The sequence below is a fragment of the Solea senegalensis genome, linkage group LG11 (assembly GCF_019176455.1).
Source record: "Solea senegalensis isolate Sse05_10M linkage group LG11, IFAPA_SoseM_1, whole genome shotgun sequence".
NCBI classification, from domain to species: domain Eukaryota; kingdom Metazoa; phylum Chordata; class Actinopteri; order Pleuronectiformes; family Soleidae; genus Solea; species Solea senegalensis.
In genome coordinates, this window is record NC_058031.1 from 26350799 (window position 1) to 26358605 (window position 7807).

The 7807-nt window shown below is 39.1% G+C and overlaps 1 long non-coding RNA gene across 1 annotated transcript; it reads left to right on the forward strand.

The window, feature by feature from the left end:
- Window positions 1-5692: 5692 nt before the first annotated feature.
- LOC122776790 lies at window positions 5693-6602 on the forward strand. The gene is made up of 3 exons (XR_006361262.1): window positions 5693-5715; window positions 6293-6416; window positions 6521-6602. It is a non-coding gene; the product is annotated as an uncharacterized LOC122776790 (long non-coding RNA).
- Window positions 6603-7807: the final 1205 nt, after the last annotated feature.

Consider the following 7807-nt stretch of genomic DNA (forward strand, 5'->3'; position numbering starts at 1 on the left):
AACAATGCTTATATCCAATAATACATCAATAATTTTTTGTTGTGCCAAACTTCCATGCTTTATCATTTACAGAATACAGACATGTTATAACAGGGTACAAGACCAACTAATTTATGAAGATATTGCTTTTCATTTATGAAAGTTTTTTAATGTCTGTGATGTGAAACTGAGTGAGCTGATTGTCTTTTTCTGTTGAGCCCAGATGAAAGCCATTGCACAGCTGCTGGTGCACTTTAACTGGACTTGGGTGGGGCTGCTGCGAGGAGACAATGATTATGGCCGCTCTGCTGCAAAAGGTTTACTGAGAGAATTACAGGACACCAAAGTATGTGTAGCGTACCAAGAAATTATTCCTCTGCTCTACACTCTCCAGGCGGGACTAAGGATCATGAAGGTATGAAAACACTGTGGAAACTGTTGACTTATACCTTAAATGTTAAGTGGTCTATATTTATATAGAGCTTTTCTAGTGTTGATGACCACTCAAAGCTGCTTTAAACTACAGGTTTGTCATTCATCATTTATGTGAATATATTCACATAAATTCAAACATCTACATATTGCGTCTATGTGGAGCACATTCTTTTTTTTATCTTTCATACCCATTCACATACTGCTGGCACAGTAATGTGAGGTTCAGTGGCTTGCCCAAAGAAACATCAGCATGTAGACTCATGGAGCTAGGAATCAACCCCTCAGCCTTTCAATTCAATTCACAATTCACTCTACCACTGACCCACCATTGCTCCTTTAATGTGTTCTTGCCACAAGATAAAATAATAACAGCCCCTAGGAGTTGGGTACACTGTAAGAAAAGATACACCATATCTACTCAATAAAAATGAGGGAACAGATTACAAGCAATATTATTAATTACATTTCACAATGTTTGGTATTGAGTAAATTTTAATTAAATGAGACCCTTAATAGTTACCCAATTAATATGAGTAGATCCGAATAGAAAACAGTACAGAATTAATTAAAACCTAAACAAAGATATTGAGTTGATTGAAAAAGATAAACTCCCTAATGTGTAAATTGTACTAATAAAAATTGATTTAATTTTACATATCAATGAAATATAATTGAGTAATAATCAACTACATTTATCTGTGCATTCATTTGAATTTATTCAATGCAATGAATTAAATCTAAATATTCTTCTTTCTTAGGAATAACTACGGCCCAGAAAGTACAGAACAAAACAAATACTCAAATAACACGTTTATTAACAATTCACTTTTGTGCTTTTGAACACATTGTAGCACATCAGTGTACACTGCAACCACAGTCTCATTTCAGGCCAGAAGTAAGATCTTACATTTTCAAACCAGAAATTTGAATAGGACAGAATACTGACTTTTTTGTAAAAACAAAAATAAATTCCATTTTACACAGTGATGATGTTTCCATGCTTTCTCACCTCACTAAGCTACTAAATAGGATTAATAATGATCTTAAAGAAACATCCTCCAGAAGTGCATGTACCAAAACAATTTGTATGGAGTAAAACACATTAAGTACTTTGAACTAACCACAATAAAAATGTCACTGACATTAGTGGGATAAGAGTCCAAATCAGTGCTAACTTGCAAACATAGCAGCACTTTCAAATGTGCAATTCTCAAGCTCTGTAGAAGATGGACATTGTGTAGCACAAAAGTCTGCACTGCAACTACAGTCTCATTTCAAGCCAGAAGTTTGCTCTTGAGGGACTGGACCTTGTTTGACAGCTTTGAATCATCCAGTTCCATGAAAAGTTTTTGGAATACCTCAAAGGTGTACTTCAGCTGTTTGGGATAATCGAGATTCAGTGCGTAGGTCAAGCCAAGGAGGACAGAGCAAGCCCTCGCAATATCTCCAAGTCCTGTGATGACATCCACAACCTCTATGACAATTCCAATGTTCTTTGGGCTGTTGCTTGTAGAAGCTCCAGGCTTTGGGGTCACAATAATTGCCATTACGAGCTGTTCAAGTTCCTTCAAGTTCTCAGTGTCCTGCAACATGAAATTGTAAGTGTCTTAGTATAAAACTGTCAGAAATATATTACCAACATATGGCATTACTAGACAATACATTCATTATTGTTTTGAGTCCTGGGGAGGAATGAACAACTGATAAATCAATCACCAAAAAAATAAACTACATTTATTCAGAAACGTTTTTAGTGTACTGTTAAGCTGTAAAATGAAAAAGTCTGTGCCATGTTAAGCCTCTTCCCCTCCAGCTAACGTTAAGTGCTGTGGACCGGACATTACCACACTAAAATGAACAGATTTAAGCATGAAAAGAAATAAAATTGCGGCGCTAAAACGTAACACTGTTAATAAACTTAGTTCGCATGTGTTTAAGTAAGTTGCCTTAGCGAAACAACAGAGAACTTATGTTAACTGCCAGGAAGACAAGCGCCACACAGGAAGTTAGGAAGCTAACGGAAGTGTGTCAAGTGCTTTCCGAAATATAAGATGCTCTTCTAGCGATAACCCCCAATATATCTCTTCATGTTAATGTGTCTAACCTTAACATTAAACCCAATGTACTCATTTACGCCATTTTATAAAAACATACTGAGGATATATCAACACGCAAGGGACGTAGGAACCATGATTGCAACCATGATAGCGGAATGCTAAGCCGTATCCTTCAAAATAAAAGTTTGACTTTGATACATGAATTCTTCCAAAATGTATAATGCAGTGTTCATATTATAGCGCAACAAAATCACATAAGGCCTACTAACGTACTTTAACATAAAGCCTTGGCAACAGAAGCCCACTTTATGTTGCTGCTGAGTTTCTATTTCTGTGACTGTGATTTTATATTGTAATATAGCCTTCCACTACATGCGTTCTTCCTACAAGCCCAGTGATAATAAAATAAGTTTTCTTACCTTTGAGCAATGTCGAAGAAGACGAACACTCACTGTCTGTACTCTTTTCAAATGTCTTGTGGCTAAATGATAGCCTGCTGCATTCAAAAAAAAAAAGGCGCACTTTGACAAGAAGTGCTTTTCATTTAAAATTTGCCAGATTACATTAATTTGATTTCACTCAATATTCCGTGTATTTCGGATTAGGTAAAAATAATGCTTATGTTTTAATTAACTACAATGGGTGGATTTTATTCCAAACATTTTTATTTGAAATTTAATTAAATATTTGTCTCAAAACCAAAAACACAATTATATTGAATATATTTTACCTGATAAATTAATTCAAATCTACATGAGCACAGAATCATTTATTACCGTGTAGAGTGGTGATTTGATGCTATAAAAAATGAACTGAAGTTTTTTATAGTGGAAATGAGTTTCTGTTAAATACACTTTGCTGCTAACACATATTAAGACATGGAGCCATTAAAGCTCCTATTTGTGGACCTACTGTGGTCATTAAATTTAGACACTCCAGGAGAAGACTGTGTGTTTGTCTCATTTTCATCCATTTATCTCATGCCCATATTAAATCCAGAAATGAGGAGCGAGTCATGACATGAATTGTAACTCATTCTTCTCATTCTAACCCCAAAAAAAACCCTTTCCTAAGAAAATCATGTAACTAAGTCCACAATAGGTCAGTCCATGTGCTTTCAATCAACAAACGACAAAAGGATCAGAATTGTAAAACACAAGACAATATCCAGAAAATGAAGAGCTCATAACAAGAGGAAGATGAATAATGTCACAGGTGGAACTATTGGGGCAGAGCAGAAAATCTCAATGTGTGAAGTCAAGAGACAATGTTAGTACTGATTCACAACAGGAAATGATGAATCATGTAAACAAAAACATGACCTGACTTTGTTAAACAAGTATTTTCTTCAAAATGAATAGAATAGAATAGAATTGAAACTTTATTTGTCTGACACCAAGTGGTGACATACTTTTTCACACACACACACACAAGACATTAAAAAAGACCTGAACAAAAATACACAAGGAAAAAGTGTATCTAAGAAAACTTGAGTAAACAACACACATTGATACATAAAATAAATAAAAGGACCAGGAGTATATCATTATGGAGTTACTGAAATTATTTTGCTGTTGAGGGTTGAAATATCGAATTATACTAAGGTCTATAGAAATTCTAGTTTTTCACTGTGTACATCTGGATTTTTCTTTATGTATGATCAAGCGTAAGGACCCCAATTGGGCAGCAAGGTAGAGACAGATGGTATGCGGTCAGGCTTATTCCCGATTCAAGGAGAAGGACGCATCTGCCATGTAGAGCCCATTAGGGATATGGAGGGTTTGGCATGGAGGGGGGTGTACCTGGGACGCTGGGTACACTGTTGAGCCCTCTGGAGACGTTGTGGGCGTCAATCGATGAAACGTCGATGAAGCAGGGTGCCCACCTGATGACCCCAATGACATAGCTTACCCTCCTTTTCACCACTCCATACCGACTGCTACTGTCAAGAGTTTCCTATTAAAGGGAATGAAACATCTAGTTCTATTAGCTTTACTCAGTTTAGTTTTTGTCTCCTTGTACAACCCTGTCATCTACATTATCTGACCCTCTGTACAGGTGATGCGTAGCTCTACTGCAAAAGTGGTGTTGGTATTTGCAACTCAGGGGGAGATGAAACCTTTCTTGAGACACTACATGACTCAGAACAGCTCTGGAATCCAGTTGGTGGCGATTGGTGCCTTGGTCAAAGCCTCAGTCTTTTCAGGGAGAGAGTACTACCCTTACTTGGGAGGAACCATTGGGTTTAGCAACAGAAACGGTCATATCTCTAGACTGGGTGACTTCCTGCAGACAGTAAACCCTAAGAGATATCCTGACAATGTGCTGGTGCATGAGCTATGGGAGTCTCTGTATGGTTGCAGTCCTTTTCCATCCTCTGTCACCCAGATGCCGCCGTGCTCAGGGCAGGAGTCTGTGCTGGAACAGCACTCAGCCTACATGAATACATCCAGCCATAAAGTCGAATATAATGTCTATAAGGCTGTATATGCCATTGCTCATTCCCTGCACAACCTCCTTCTCTGTCAGTCAGGGAGGGGCCCTTTCCAGAACAACTCATGTGCTCAGAGCAACAACATACACCCTTGGCAGGTACTGTATAATCCACTATTTCTTTACCATTACACACTGTGGGTCCCAATGCCCAATGGTGGGCCTTGTAAGTATTGTCGGTGGGATTCAGACCACGATAATTATCATATGACAGACCTATTTTCTGTGTAAAAATTATAAATATAAATCTTAATTAAACATGTTTATGAATATTTTTAAATTGTTCATTGTTCCATTGTAAACACAGCACTGGACTTCTCACATTCTTACATTTCTACTGCTGTACAAATTTAGGCTGTGGATTTTTAGGGGCCTTAAATCTCCAGACTCTGAAGACTGAAAACCTTGTTTAGTGCAATTCAGTGTTTCATTGTGTGAATTTCCTAATTTTCAAGCTGCAACACTACCTCCAGGAGGTGAGCTTTCAGATTGCTGGTGAGGAGGTGGACTTTGATGCCAAGGGCGACTCTGTACCCTATTATGATATCATCAACTGGCAGAGAGGCACAGAAGGAAACATTGAATTTGTCAACGTGGGTTTGTTTGATGGAACCAAGTCTGTTGGAGAGGAGCTGTTGATCCAGGAAGACAGGATAATGTGGGCAGGACATCAGAGTGAGGCAAGCTGCTCACACTGTGTTTTTACCTTCATCAGATGCCAACTGTTGAAGTTCTGTAGGTTGAGATGGAGGTAAGTCAGGTGGACAGAACAGACTGGATCTGATACAGGGTCATTTGTTTTCATACACAACAGAGATTCAAAACCCAGCTGTGATTGGTGACCTCCTATCCACTGCTGTTTTCCTCATGGATATGACCCGTCTTGGGTCGATCCCTACCTGTTGTCTTATGTCAGCTAGGATTGGCTCTGGCTCCTCGCCACCCTCATGTGCAAAATATAGCAGTACACAATGAATGAATCATTCTTCATGACATTAAATACTTCTCATAGATCTACAGCCAAATATATTTAACTGAACCACAGGTTATGGAATAGCTTTTGGGCAGGAACCCAGTCCTCAGTGTACAGCTTGTAACCATGTGAAAATCAAAAGGTTGTTTGATGACTATCATACCTGTGAACTAGACTGACATCTGCAGACCAAATACATCTAATGAACATAAAACTCAAAACACTGTGTTAAACACACTTGAGAAACTAAAAGTAACAAATACTTTATTGACATGTGGTTTTGAGGAATGTTCCACCTGTCAATAGATTAACCAATGAAATTGACCAATATCAGCACATGGTCTTTCCACTCTAGGTGCCAGTGTCTGTGTGCAGTGCCAGTTGTCTTCCAGGATCTCGGAAGGCTGTCCGTCATGGGGAGCCTATCTGCTGCTTTGACTGTGTACCATGTGACAGCGGCAAAATTAGCAATCAGACAAGTCAGTTCGAGCTGAACAATAAAAAGTCAAAGCAAATCAATTCTTACAATTGTTGTAGAGAAGTAATGCAATACTGAAAATTGTTCATACTTTCATCCCTTTAGACTCAGTAGATTGTATAATTTGTCCTGAGAACTTCTGGTCAAACAACGACAGAACAGCCTGCATCGCCAAGAAAGTGGAGTACTTGACCTTCGATTCATTGGGAATAGCCCTGACAGTGATGTCTGTGGTGGGCGCCTGCTTCACTCTGGCTGTCTGTGGAGTCTTCTTCTGTCACAGACACACAGCCATTGTCCGTGTGAATAACTCTGAGCTCAGTTTCTTCATACTGTTTGCACTGACTATGTGTTTCCTCTGTTCTCTGCTCTTCATTGGAAAGCCAACATATTGGTCCTGCATGCTGCGCCACACTGCCTTTAGCATCACATTTTCACTGTGTATTTCCTGCATCCTGGGGAAGACCCTGGTGGTACTGGCTGCATTCACTGCCACCAGGCCAGGGCACAACATCATGAAGTGGCTGGGCCCTAAGCAGCAGAGGACCATTATTTCCAGCTGTACTCTGGTTCAGGTGGTTATCTGTGCTGCCTGGCTCATTGATGCTCCCCCGTTTCCATCCAGAAATACACACTATGAACATTCAAAGATCATAGTGGAGTGTAGTGTGGGCTCTAACCTGGCATTCTGGTGTGTTCTTGGATATATTGGTCTACAGGCCTGTCTGTGCTTTGTATTGGCTTTTCTGGCTCGAAAGTTGCCGGGAAACTTCAACGAGGCCAAGTTCATCACATTCAGCATGCTGATCTTCAGTGCTGTGTGGCTAGCATTCATCCCTGCTTATATCAGCTCCCCTGGAAATTATGCAGATGCAGTTGAGTCATTTGCCATCTTGGCCTCCAGCTTTGGCTTATTGTTCTGCCTGTTTGCTCCAAAGAGTTACATTATTTTACTGAAGCCGGAAAAGAATACAAAACAGCACCTGATGGGGAAAGAAAAGAAATGAAACACACTTTAATCCAAAGTTATTGAATCAGTGGCAAGTGGACTTGAATAACTAACCATTAAAAAAACATGTTTGTTAGTCAATGTTGTTTTGAAATTGATATTTCTTTATAGATATGACTCTGTAGTGACAATTGTACAAAACTGATACATCATTAAACTGTGGTGGTGCGATGGATTAATATTGTCTGGCGCTAGCCCCCACAGAAACTAAGGAAATTATTTCAAGAGGAAGACCTACACCGAAGAGGTACATCATTTACGGTAGTTCGAGTGTTAATGATAAATTTATAATAAAATTTAGAAGTGGTGAGGACAAAACTGTGTCATAAATAGTACTGGGGACGTGTTCCCCGCGTAGCTGACGCCTATGCTTATGTGGAAGC